The following is a 14,545-nucleotide window of genomic DNA, read 5'->3' as shown; positions in this document are numbered from 1 at the left end:
ATCTGCCTGCCTCTGCCTCCCAAGTGCTGGGATTAAAGGCATGCACCACCACACCCAGTTTATATTTTATATTATTTTATTTTATTTTATTTATTTTATTTTATTTTATTTAGATTAGGTCTCAAGTAGCCCGGGCTGTAACTGAACTTGCTCTGTAGATGGGGCTTTGCCTCCACTTCCCAAATGCTGTGATTATAGGCATGCATGATCATGCCCAGCTCCATCTTAAATTTTTCAGTTCAGTGGCATCAGTATTCACACTGTGAGTGACGATCACTCCACCATTATCTCTAGAACTTTTTCATCTTTTCCAGGTGAAGATCTATGCCTATTAAATACTACTGTGGAGTTAGGGAGATGGCTCAGAGGGTAAAAGCACTTGCTGTACAAGCATGATGATCTGAATTCAATCCCTGGAACACATATTAGAAAAAAAAGCTGGATGTGGTGGCACACATCTATAATTCCAGCACCCCCTACAGTCAGATGGGAGGTAGAGACAGGAGAATTTGCCAGAAACTCAGGGGCCAGCTGGCCTGGAGTACACAGAGACCAAACTCTGTGAGTTTGAGGCCAGCCTGGTTGCCTGGTCTACATAGTGAGCTCCAGACCCAGCTGGGATTACAGACCCTGTCTCGACTAATTAATTAATTAATTAATTAAAATACTATTGTCAGGACCAGAAAGATGGCTCATCTGGTAAGTGTGCTTGCCACCAAGCCTGATGACCTGAGTTCAATCCCCATGACACACCTGATAGGAGTGAGCAGCTGTACACAAACACTCCTCCAAATAAACAAATAAATGTAAAGACACTAATTTTTAAAATAGTATTGTGGGCTGGAGAGATGGTTAGGAACACTGGCTGTTCTTGAAGAGGATCTGGGTTCAATTCCCAGTATCCATATGGTAGTTGACACCTGTCTGTAACTCTAGTTCCAGGGATTCTGACACCCTCTTCTGACTTCCTCGGGCATTGCATAACATGGGTGCACTTAAACACATACAGGCAATACACTCATACACATAAAATAATAATAAAAAATCATAAATTAAAAAATTATAAAAAAATAGTATCGTGATGGTTAGTCTCCATTATCAGCCTGACTAGACTTGAAATCGCCTAGGTTACTGGTGAGGTGGTGCATCTCTGCATGAGTTTGTGAGAGTGTTTCCACAGAGGTTTAATGGAAGGAGATTGACACACTGAACATAGGTGGCATCATACCTATTGGGGACCTAGATGGAATAAAAGGAGGAAAAGGAAAAAAAAAAAAAGGGAACAGACACTACTTCCTGGTCAACTATGTTCTGCCCCAGTGCACAAAGTCAAGCAATCCTGTTCTGAGCCCTCTGAAACTATGAGCCAAAATAAATCTTTCCTCCCTTACATGGTCTATGTCAAGTATTTTGGTAAGAAAAGCTGACCAATACAACATCCTACTCCATATCACACCAGTCCCTGCTAACTATTCTACTTCCTGTCTCTCCAAATGTGACTATTCTAGGGACTTCACAGAAGTGGAATCCTACAGTATTTATCCTTTTGTGTCTGTCTTGTTCCACTCAGCAGCATGTTTTCAAGGATGTATTTATCTTCTCTGTTAAAAAGCAACTTCAGAGGGCTGGTGAGATGGCTCAGAGGCTAAAAGATTATATTGTTCTTGACCTGAGTTCAATTCCCAGCCTTCATGCTCATAACTGCCTATAATTCCAGCTCCAGGGGCTCTGATGTCCTCATCTGCTCTTCACAGGCATTGCACACACATAGACAAAGACATACACACACATATACACATAATTTTTAAAAATATATGTCTTGGACTGGGGAGAAAGCTCAGAAGTTAAAAGTACTGGCTGCTCTTGCAGAGGGCCTGGAATCAGTTCCTAGCACTGACATAGCAACTAACTCTATAACTCCAGTTCCAGGGGATCAAAGCCCTCTTCTGGTCTCTGTGAGCACTGATGCACTTACATAAATGCAAGCAAAACATTCATACACATAACATAAATCAATATATATGATATATATTTTTTAAACCCATTGATGGGGCTAGAGAGATGGCTCAGTGGTTAGGAGCACTGGCTGTTCTTGCAGAGGACCCAGGTTCGAGTCCTAGCACCACATGGCAGCTAACAATTGTCTATAACTCCAGTTGCAGGGGAATCTGACACCCTCTTCTGACCTCCATGGGCATTCCACAACATGGTACACTTACATGCATGTAGGCAATACACCCATATACATAAAATAATAAATAAAAAAATTTTAAAACCCATTGACATAAAAAAGCAACTGCACATATTTCCCAAGAGGACACACTTTGTTATTTGTGGCCTTTGAAAACAAAACCAGACTCTGAACCTATAGAACTATGAGGAGACCCATGGGGGCTAATGATTCCCATCACACAGAATTATATCAAACCCTTTGAGCTAAATAAGCTGCTGTACTAGGTTGGTGAAAAATAAATTAGAAAACCATCTATTTATTTCAGTGCTGGAGCTAGAACCCAGTGCCTTGTATATGCTAGGTAAGCCCTAGAATCCTCAATGGGGGATTCTAGGCAGGCACTCTACCAACGAGCCAGGCCCCTAGCCCCTCACTAGGGTAGTCTAGGCAGATGCTCTACCACTGAGGCATGACCCCTGCCCCTTACTAGGGGATTCTAGGCAGGTTCTCTACCACTGAGCCACATCCCCAGCCCCTCACTGGAGAAGTCTAGGTAGGTGTTTGTCCTATTTTGTTTCTCCATTGCTGTGACTAAACACTCTGACCACTACCAACTTGGGGAGGAAAGGATTTATTTAGCCTACATATCCCGGGTCACAGTTCATTCGGGAGCCCAAGGTAGGAACTCAGGGCAGGAACCTGGAGGCAGGAGCTGGAGCACAGACCATGGAGGAATGCTGCTTACTGACTTGTTCCCCTGGCCCCTGCTCAGCCTGCTTTCTTATGCAACACAGGCCCACCTGCCCAGCGGTGGCACCACCCACAGTGGGTTGGGCCCTCCCATATCACTCAACAATTAAGAAGATGCCCCATGGACACCACCACAGGCCAGTCCAATGAAGGCAATTCTCCAGTTGAGGCTCCCCCAACCCAGGTGTGTCAAGTTGACACCAAAGCTATCCAGCACAGTGTTCTACCACTGAACCATACTCCCAGCCTCTCATTGGAGGATTGTAGGCAGGTACTCTGCCACTGAACCACACCCCTAGCCCCTCACTGGGGGAGTGTAGGCAGGTGCTCTAAAACTGAGCCAAGTCCCTCACTGGTAGATTCTAGGCAGGTGACTACCACTAAACTACACCTCCAGCCTTTGTGTGGGTTTTTGTGGGGGGTTTTGTCTTTGAGGCAGGGTCTCAATACATACCTCAGGCTGACCTTGAGTTCACTACATTGCTCAAGCTGACCTTTAACTCGAGATCCTCCTTCCTCTGCCTCCCCAATGCTATAATTACAGATGTGTACCACCGCGCCCAGAAAGGCTAGTTCTTAAACTAAATTGGGGAGTGTGTGTGCAATGTGGCATCAGGTGTGTTCCATTTATCATTGATGAAGGTTAACTTTCTGTTTAAAAATAGAAAAGCCAGTCCTAACGGAATTTGCTACTCACAAACGCCCACAGCAATCTTGTTTTTCCTTCTCTCACTCAAAGACATGTAATCTCTCGCTGGCATTTCCCACATTCAAGCTATTTAACAACTGGCTATTTTTTGCTAATCTTTTGGATTAGTCTTTAGAACTGCTAAAGAATTGCTGCCTTAAAAAGGAAATGTTTCTGACTTAGAACTTCTACTCCATTGGAAATAAGCATGATCAGTCAAAAAAAAAAAAAATCTATGTAAGTACCCAAATGACTTACCTCAAAATGGGTCCCAGCAGCTAAAAATAACTTCATAAGGGATAGCAAAGCCTAGGCCAGGCACAGTGTAATGAACTGAAACTTTCCAGAGGTGAGAATCTCAGGGCTGAAGGGTAGACTTGTTCTTGGCTTAGTTCTAAGCTGATGCAGATTAGATAGATGATTAGATAAATAGATAGATAGATAGATAGATAGATGATAGATAGACCAGATAGAATTGAAATATTACCCTGTCCCCTATAAATATGTTCAATTATGTGCCAGGCATGTTAGCACATGCCTTTACTCCCAGCACTTGAAGGCAAAGGCAGGTGGATTGAGGCCAGCCTTGTCTACATAGTGAGTTCTAGGCTAGCTGGGGCTACAGAGAGACCCTGTTTCACGAGGTTCAGAGGCTCCCACGTTGTGGCGCCAGATATAGGTGAGCGCGCACGCTGGGCGCACTCCCGGAATGGCACGGCGGGTCCGCAGGCTTCTCCGCTGCTTCGGGTCCCGCGTCTCTGTCCGCCGCTCCGGTGCTGAACTCTGTTGCTGGAGCGTTGTCCAGCCGAATCCTGCCCTTAATTCACCTGTGTACTTTCCTCAGGAAGCGAGGTCCACTGGCCATTGGACCACACGGGAAGAGTACGAGAACGGCAAAAGCTAGGAATGTCCGCAAGTCGGTAATGGAGGAGTGCTGCCCCCCAGAGAGGCTAGGTCGCCAGTAGTAAGACACAAGACTCAAGACTCGGCTTAGTTTGTGTTACAGCTTTATTAAGTGTCCCTGTTCTAAGTGATTCAGCAGCTCTGCAACCCAGCTCTCTGCGACCCAGCTCTCTGATATTGAGAGAAAGACTGGGATATTTATACCATGGGGGTAGTGGTAAAAGCTTTGGCTGATAGATACTTTGTGAGGCATTCTATTTACATATGGAAGTGGATTTCTGCCATGCCGCCAGACTGCTGACTACCTGAAAAATCACACAGGAAAGCATGGTATTCCTAGAGCCAGAGGCCATGTTTATGGTAGAGCATTTGTGGTGGGCACTTCAAAAGGAGTCAGGAAGGATGCCAGGTACTCTGCTGAAAGGAGTCTCAGCACATGAATCCGAGCTGCGTGAGCTGTCCGGACATGAAGGGACTTCTACTTCACAGCAGGGGTCCCCAACAAGATAGATGATTAGATAGATAGATAGATAGATAGACCAGATAGAATTGAAATATTACCCTGTCCCCTATAAATATGTTCAATTATGTGCCAGGCATGTTAGCACATGCCTTTACTCCCAGCACTTGAAGGTAAAGGCAGGTGGATTGAGGCCAGCCTTGTCTACATAGTGAGTTCTAGGCTAGCTGGGGCTACAGAGAGACCCTGTTTCAAAAAATATATGTGTTCAATTATTATGTGTTCCTCAAAATGAAGCACAGGCTGGGGGGTGTGGCTCAGTGGTAGAGCACCGGCCTAGAATCCCCCAGCGAGGGCCCAAACAACAAAACATATACAGGATAGGGACAGAGAACATGACTCAGTGAGTACAGCACAGCCTGGGTCCAATGGTGCATGCCTCTGATTCCAACACTCGGGAGGTGGAAGCGGGAGGATCAGGAGCTCAGTTCCAGCTTCAGCTACACAGGAAGTCTGGGCTCATGAGCCTAGGCTACATGAGACTGTCTGAAACACATAACCCAATATCTTGAAGCATATTCAAGAATTGCTAGCTGCCATGTGGGTGCTGGGAACCGAACTTGGGTCCTCTGCAAAAACACCAAGTGCTCTTATCCACAAGCCACCTCTCCAGCCCCTCATTTTTGCGTTTCTTTTTAAGGTGCTGGGACTCCAACCCAGGGCCTTGCACATGCTAGGCAAGTGCTCTACCACTAGCTATATCCTCTAGTCTCCTCTACTTCATTCATTTTTCTGGCTTAATGGCTTAGTCAGCTTAGGTTATTATTGTAAATTTCCACAGAATAGGTGGTTTAAATAACAAACATTGGTTTCTCATCATTTTGGAGGCAGAAAGTTCCAAGGGGCTAGAGAGATGGTTCAGGGGTTAAGAGCACTTGCTGCTCTTTCAGAGAACCTGAGTTTGGTTCCCAGTCCCACATCAGATGATTTACAACTGCCTGTAACTCCAGCTCCAGGGACTCTTATGTCCTCTTCTGGCCTCTGAGAGCACTTCACACACACACACACACACACACACACACACACACACAAAATGGCCAGGCATGATGGTGCACACCTTTAATTCCAGCACTCAGAAGGCAGAGGCAGGTGGAGCTCTGTGAGTTCCAGGTCAGCTGGTGCTACAGGGAGACCCTGTCTCAAATCCCCCAACAAATAATACTAAGATGAAGACAGGGGCTGGGTGGATGGTTCAGCAGTTAAGAGCATGTATTACTGTGTCCTGAGGGGCACTTATTCCTCCAAGGGGCAAGGCCTGCTGCAGTGTTAGCTACGGAGAGGGATCTGTGGAGAGTTAGCCACTGAGGGAGGAGCATTGGTGCCATCCTGGAAGAAAGAGACAGAAAAAATGGCCCTAGTGTCTCTCTGCATGGATGCACCTGAGAGGGGGCATTTACCAACCTGGGGCAAGACTGCAGGCCCAGGAGCCATCGGCAAAAACTAATGGAAACTGTGGGCGGGGTGCAGAAGCAATTTGGAACGGCAGGCCACTGAGCCACAAAACGGAATGGGGCACCCAGATGTGGGGCACCAGGTGTTAGCCTTTGTAAGTTACTCTATTTCCCCCTACCCAGGATATAAACTATGAAAAGTTCAGATAAAGATGTGTTATATGGTTTGTCTAATAGTGCGGGGAGCAAGGAACCCTAAGAGAACTCAGGTGACAATTACTTTTGCAGAGGATCCAAGTATGGTTCCTAGCCACCCACATTGGGTGGCTCACAACTGCTTACACTCCAGTCTAGGAGATGGGTTACCCTCTTGTGGATTCTGCAGACACCTGCCCACATGTATACATACATACACATACACACATATATGCATAGTTAAAAGTAAAATATTTATTTATTTATTTATTTATTTACTGGGTTTTTTTAAGACAAGGTCTCCCTACAGCCACAGGCAGTCTAGAACTAAACTAGGCTGGTCTTGATTTCACAGAGATCTGCCTGCCTCTGCTTCCTGAGTGTTGTGGTATGCACCACAACAGCCAGCCCTAAAATAAATCCTTTTTAAAACAATAAGGTGTATCTGGGAGTGGTGGTTCATGCCTTTAATCCCAGCACTTGGGAGGCAGAGGCAGGTAGATCTCTTTGAGTTCAAGGTGAGACCAACCTGGTCTACATAGCAAGTTCCAGGCCAGCCAGCGCTGCATAGTGAGACCCTGTTTCAAAAGTTAAATAAATAAAAATAAGGTGGGAACAACTGAAAAAGACAGCTAACGTGGCCTCCGTGTGTGTGTGTGCGTGTGTGTGTGTGTGTGTGTGTGGAGAGAGAGAGAGAGAGAGAGAGAGAGAGAGAGAGAGAGAGAGAGAAAGAGACTATCCCTGGGAGGGCAATAGATAGATTGTAGAATCTTGTGTTTGTGTGTAACTATGTGACAAACTGCCAAACTGTTTCCCAGTGCAGCTGCAGTGCCCCACATTCTCACCAACAGTATCTGAGGGTTCCAATTTCTCCACATCCTCTCCATTGCTTCCCATGCCTCTCTGATGATAGCCAGCCTAGTAGACGTGATTTGCATGTCCCTTGTGGCATCTTTTCACATTAGTTCATTACAGATGTGACTCATCTCTTGTTCTCCATTCTTACTGAGAGGGTAAGGGTGAGTTCAGCAGTCTATATTTCCTTTCCCTGAGTGGCTCAGCATTCTTACTATAAGCTTAGGAGGAATGGTGTCTTGCCCCTCAAAGCTAGAGAAGGGAAGCTTGTGTCCATTATGTGGATTCAGTTTTCTTGCTTAATCTTTGCACTGACTCTGGGGGCTGATGGTGCAGTCTGTGTGTGTGTCTGTCTGTCTGTGTGTCTGTGTGTCTATGTGTGTGTAGCAAGTGGACCATAGGACCTTACATAAGCTAGGCAAATGTCCTACTGCTGAGCCACATTCCTAGCCCATCACTAGGGGATTCTAGGCAGGTACTCTACCACTGAGCCATGCCCCAGCCCCTTAGTGGAGAATTCTAGGCAGGCACTCCACCACTAAACCATACCCTAGCCACTCACTGAAGAATTCTAAGCAAGAGCTCTACCAATGAGCCATGCCCCCAGGCCCTGGGGAATCAACAGGTACTCTACCACTAAGCCAGGTCCCCAACCCCTCACTAGGGGATTTTAGGCAGGTGTTCTACCACTGAGCCATGCCCCAGGCCCTCACTGAGGGATTCTAGACAAGTGTTCTACCATTGAGCCACACCCTCAACCCCTCACTGAGGAATTCGAGGCAGGTGCTCTATTGCTGAGCCACACCCCAAGCCCCTCTCTGGGGAATTCTAGCCAAGGGCTCTACTACTGAGCCATGCCCTAGCCCTTGTGTTCTTGAGACAGGATGCCCCTCTGTAGCCAAGACTGGCCTCCAACTCCTGATCCTCCTGCCTGTACTTCCTAAGCACTGGTATTACAAGTGTGTACAGCCTGGAGTTTGCAAGTAAGAACATGTCAGGGGGTAGAGAGATGGCTCAGCAGTTAAGAGCACTGGCTGCTCTTGCAGAGGACCTGGATTCGGTTCCCAGCACCCACATAGTGGCTAACAACCATCCTTAACTCTAGTTCCAGGGGATCCGCCACCTACTTCTGACCTCCACAGGCACCAGACACACATGTGGTGCACTTACATACATGCAGGCAAAACACTCATACACACAAAAAAATTAAATTTAAGCCGGGTGTGGTGGCACACACCTTTAATCCCAGCACTTGGGAGGCAGAGGCAGGCAGATCTCCATGAGTTCAAGGCCATCCTGGTCTACATAGTGAGTTCCAAGTCAGCTGGGGCTACAGGGAGACCCTGTCTCAAAAAAGAAGGTTTTTGAAGCCAAGTGTGGTGGCACACGCCTTTAGTCCCAGCACCACTTGGGAGGCAGAGGCAGGTGGATCTCTGTGAGTTCAAGGCCAGCCTGGTCTACATAGTGAGCTCCAGGCTAGCTGAGGCTACAGGGAGACCCTGTCTCAAAAAGGCCAAAAAAAGAAAAGAAAAAAAATTTTTGAAAATGGTGCATTCAAGCAGCTTGGATGGAAAAGGAAAAACAGACCAGATGGTAAAAGTCTGGGAAAAACAGAACAAAAGGGGCCAGTATGGGGGCCACGTGGAGCAGGGCCTGGGAAGCTTCCTGCAAAAAACGTCAGGACTGCAAACCCCCCAACCTCCCCACTACCCAGGGGCAGCCTGGGAGGAGGCTTTGAAAGGTCCTCTGTCAACACTGCCTGTGAAGCTTTCATTTTCACCCTAAGTCTTCCCAATAATTTGCTGTTTAATTTGGTAGAGAAACACCCACTTAATAGTGAACGCAATTAATGTAGATTTTCTGTTTGTCATTGTAACGGGATTTTGCTTACATTAGAACTTATCATGAGGGCAGATGAGATAGCTCAGCGAGTAAAGGCAACTGCCACCAAGCCTGACAACCTGAGGTCAATGCCCAGACATGTGGTAGAAGGAGATGACTAACTCCTGCAAGTTGTCCTCTGATCTCCCCCCAACACACACACACAAAAGAATAAATAATATGTAAAAAACAAACAAACATAATGAATTTCTTCAAGCAGAAAAGCAAAAATCACCTCCAAAAGGGGTTATTTGGCAGGAAGCAGGGTAGTAGGAGAAGGGAGAAGTAACAGTAATGCGGAATATGACTAAAGTTAAATGAATATATGGATGAAAGTGGTGTGAGGGCTGGGATATGGCTCACTTGGTAAAGAGCTTGCCTAGCATGCACAAGGCCATGGATTTAAATCCCAGCACCACCTAAACCAGGTATGGTGAGCCACACTGTAATCTCAGACCTCAGTTGGTGAAGGGAGGAGGATCAGGAGTTCAAGGTCACACTCAGCTACCTAGTATTAGGCCATCCTGGGCTATGAGATCCAAAAGAGAAGGGGGGGACGAGCACAATGAAACACAGAATTTTGTATGCAAACTAAAAAGTTAATAAAATAAAACTTGACTCTTTTCATTGCTTTTATTTTGTTTCTACACACGTGTGTATGTTTTGCAATACTAGGAGTGGAACCTAGGACCTTATGAATGCTAGGTAAGCGCTCTACCACTGAGCCACACCCTAGATCCTTGTTTTATGTGTGTGTCTGTGTGTGTGTATGTGCACAAATATGTGAAAATGCCCTTGAAGACCTAAAGGGGGTTCAGATCCCTTGGAGATGGAATTACAAGTGGTTATGAGCTGCTGGACATGGGTGCTAGGATCCAAACTCTAGTCCTCATGATAGAGTAGCAAGCACTCTTAACTGCTGAGCCAACCACCAGCCCCCATGTTTGCTTGCTGAGTCAAGGTCAAGCTCTGTATCTTAACCTGGTCTTGAACTCATAGGAATCCTCCTGCCCTCAGCCACCTAAATGATAGGACCACAGGCTTATGTCACCGCACCTGGCTCATCCTAGCCTTTTTGTTATTTCTTGAATTTTTTAAAAATTTATTTATTTTTATTTATATGTATGAATGTTTTGCCTGCATGTATGCATGTGCACCGTATGCATGTGCATCACGTGCATGCAATGCCTCCAGAAGCCATAAGGGGGCCTAAGATCCCCCAAAACTGTATTTACCACCAGTTGTGAGCTGCCACCTAAGTGCTGGAAACCAAACCCAGGTCCTCTGAAAGAGCAGCCAGTGCTCTTAACCACTGAACCATCTCCCCCACCCCACCCTATCCCCACTCTTTTGTTACTTTATTTTGAGACCAGATCTCACCAAGTTGCTCAAGTTGGCCTTGAAATTTGTGGTTTTCCTGCTCCTGACTCCCAAGTAGCTCAGATTACAGGCCTGAGCCACCACACCTGGCTGTTTCCACATTTTCTTTTAAACAATTAGGTTGCCAAGATAAGGTTCTTTCTTGGGCAAAGAACCAGAAAGGCAAAAAAGCCTCCAACTGGGACCAAGAGCTACAGTGAGGGCAGAGCCTCAGCCACCCAGTGGTGGACTTGTATTTTGGCCATATAGTGAGAGACTGTTAGAAACACCAGGAGATGGGGCTGGAGAGATGGCTCAGTGGTTAAGAGCACTTACTGCTCTTGCAGAGGACTCAGGTTCGATTCCCAGCACCCACATGGCAGATAACAATGATCTGTAACTCCAGTTTCAGGGGAATTCAACATCTTCTGACCTCTGTCGGCACTGTATGACATGGGTTCACTTACATGCAGGCAATACACAAATGCGCATAAAATAAAAATAAAAGAAGCACCAGGAAAAAGCTGGGTATGGTGGTGCACACCTTTAATCCCAGCACTCAGGAGGCAGAGGCAGGCAGATCTCTGTGAGATGCAGGGCAGTCTGTTCCACATGGCCAGTTCCAGGCTAGATGTGGCTACAGGGAGACCTCTCAGAAAGACAAAAAGGAAGGAGAAGGAAGGATGGAAGGAAGGAAGGAAGGAAGGGAGGGAAGAAGGAAGGAAGGATGGGAAGGAAGGAAGGAAGGAAGGAAGGAAGGAAGGAAGGAAGGATGGATCAGGAGAAGCCAGACTTGGCTTGTAATCTCAGGTACCCAAAGGTTGAAGCAGGAGGATTCCAAAATCAAGACCACCTTTGACAGTTTAGTGACAGCCTATCTCAAAAATAAGTGAAAACAGAGTTTGGGAGTAGCTTAAGGGTAGAATCTCAAATTGGATCTTACATGTTTATTTTGGAACCCTAAGGTCCTAGTTCATGACATGGCAGCTTCTTGGTAAAGCTTTGTGGAGCCAGGCATAATGGACAGACTTGACTGTCCCAGCTACTCAGGAGGCCGAAGCAGGAGAATCTTGAGTTCTAGTCCAGCATGGGCTACAAAGTGAGTTTGAAGCCAACATAAGGAACTCAGAAAAAGCCTGTCACACAAATTTTTTTAAAGTTGGGGGTGAATATGATCAAGATACACTGTACACATATATGAAATTGTCAAAAGATAAATTATTCTTTTAAAAAATTTTAAAGGGGCTGGAGAGATGGCTCAGCAATTAAAAGTACTAGCTGTTCTTGCAGAAGACCCAGGTTTGAATTCCAGCACCCATATACATGATGGCTAACAGCCATCCATCTGTAACTCCAGTTCCAGGGGATCCGACACCCTCTTCTGACCTCCCCAGGCACTGCATGACACACATGCAGGCATAACGCTCATACACATAAAAAGTTTATTTTTTTTAATTATAAAGGGAGTCTAGGGAGATGGCCCAGTGGGTAAAGTGCTTGCTGTATAAGCTGAAGACCTGAGTTCAGAATCCCAGAACCCAGGTAAAGCTGGACAAAATCATGTACACATATGTAATCCCAGTACTCCTCCAAGGAGATGGGACGTAGAGACAGGAAGCAGAGATAGGAAAAATGGTTGAATCTCATGGCCAGCCAGCCTGCTGTACACAACAATGGACAATAAGAGACTGTCTCAAACAAGGTGGAAGATGATAATTGATACCCAAGGTTGTCCTCTGATCTCTACACATGCACCATGGCATGAGAGCACTTGCATTCACATTCTCACACACACACACACACACACACACACACACACACACACACACACACAAACGATTTTAAAAGGATATGAGTTGGAGCTCAACACCTGTCTAGAATACCCCAGGGAGGGGCTGGGGGCATGGGCCAGTGATAGAGCACCTGCAGAGTGATTAGTGTGGGCATGCCTGTGGGGGATTATCTTAATTACAATAATTGATGTAAGACGATTCACGTTAATTGTGGGCAGGACCAACCAGTCCCCCGGGAGCCTGTAAAAGATGGAGAAAGCAAGCCAAGTACTAGCAGGCATTCATTCAGTCTCTCTTCTTCTATCTATGATGTAATATGAGGCTGTTCAATACCCTGCTGCCTTGCCTTCCCTATCATGATGGACTGTAACCTGAACCATGAACTAAAATGAACGCTTTCTCCCTTAAGTTACCTTTGTCCGAGGATTTTGTCACAGAAGTAAAAAATAAAAAAAACAAAAAACAAAAAACTAAGATACCTAGCATACACTGCCCCCTGAGTTCAATTCCCACCACCTTAAAAAAAAAAAAAACGGAGGCCAAGGCAGGCTGGAGAGATGGCTTAGTGTTTAAAAGCACTTGTTGGGGCTGGAGAGCTGGCTCAGCAGTTAAGAGCACTGGCTGTTCTTGCAGAAGATCCAGGTTGGAATCCCAGCACCCACGTGGTGGCTAATAACCGTTCATAACTCCAATTCCAGGGATCTGACCTCCTCTTCTGTCCTCTGTGGGTATTGTATGACATGGATACACTTACATACATGTAGGCAATACATGCATACACATAAAATAATAAAAATAGGCCGGGCGTGGTGGCATATGCCTTTAATCCCAGCACTTGGGAGGCAGAGGCAGGCAGAGCTACAAGGAGACCCTGTCTCAAAAAGACAAAAAATAAAATAAAATTAAGTAAATAAATAAATAATAAAAATAATAAATAAAATATTTTTTAAAAAGCACTTGTTATTCTTCCAGAAGATCCAAGTTCAGTTCCCAGCACCTATATGGCAGTTCCAGGGGATCCAATGCCCTGCATGCACGTGGCGCACATACATATATGCAGATAAAACACTCATATGCATAAAATGAAAATAAATGTTTTCTTTAAAGGAGAACTAGAGAGATAACTCAGCAGTTAAGAGCATTGGCTGCTCTTGAAAAAGACCTGGGTTCAATTCCCAGCATCCACATGGCAGCTAACAACCATCTATAACTCCAGTTCCAGGGGAATCCAATACCTTCTTGCATTGCACAATACAGGTGCACATACATGCAGGTAATGCACTCATACACTAAAATAAAATGTGTATTTTTTAAAGAGATAGCCTCCTTTAAAAAATATATGGAATGCTTCATGAATTTGCATGCCATCCTTGCCCAGGAGCCATGCTAATCTCCGCATTATTCCAATTTTAGGATGAATGCTGCCAAAGCCAGCACAATTTGTTTTAAAAAAAAGAAGAAAAAGAAAAACCAGTTAATCAGAGCTGAAATAGGGTTGCTGTCCAGAGGTTTCCACCCAAGAGGCTGGAAGCATAGTGAGCTTGTGCACGAGAGCTGTTTCCTTCCTCTGGAAGCTTCCCAGCCCCACGCTCGGTTCCAAGGCTTCCACACAGCTGTGTGTTAATGACCGATTTCCTCCCCAGCCTGCATATGCTTCCGATGGACTCCAGTCTCATGCATCTGTTTATCTTTAGAGCCTGGCACGCTGTGTCCATGAAATATAGACATTCTCTAGAAAGCCAAAATGACTACTAAAGGATGTTCCAAGACCTGAGCTGCCTGCTCCACTTGGTGACCATTCCCACTCACTGAGGTCAACCAGCCAAAGACTGCTGCCCACTCTCGTGTGTTTATTTGAATGTTCCTTTGTTTGTTTGAAATTGAGATAGGGTCTCACTCTGTAACCCAAGATGACCCAGAGCTCAATATACAGTCCAGGTTGGCCTTGAACTGCCTCAGCCTCCCAAGTGCTAGGATTGAGAGTGAGCCATCATGCTGGGTTTCTGTACAAACACTAATCCTTTGAAGGAACAAAAT

At 45.7% G+C, this 14,545-nt stretch overlaps 1 non-coding gene across 1 annotated transcript; it reads right to left on the bottom strand.

The window, feature by feature from the left end:
* Nucleotides 1–13,841: 13,841 nt before the first annotated feature.
* Nucleotides 13,842–13,945, bottom strand: LOC115068591. Its single transcript, XR_003847933.1, has one exon. It is a non-coding gene; the product is annotated as a U6 spliceosomal RNA (small nuclear RNA).
* Between the last annotated feature and the right edge of the window lie 600 nt (nt 13,946–14,545).

This window comes from Nannospalax galili, unplaced genomic scaffold (assembly GCF_000622305.1).
Source record: "Nannospalax galili isolate Female #2095 unplaced genomic scaffold, S.galili_v1.0 scaffold809, whole genome shotgun sequence".
NCBI classification, from domain to species: domain Eukaryota; kingdom Metazoa; phylum Chordata; class Mammalia; order Rodentia; family Spalacidae; genus Nannospalax; species Nannospalax galili.
Note: the sequence above shows the minus strand (reverse complement) of the source record. Positions and strands in the feature narration are given on the sequence as shown.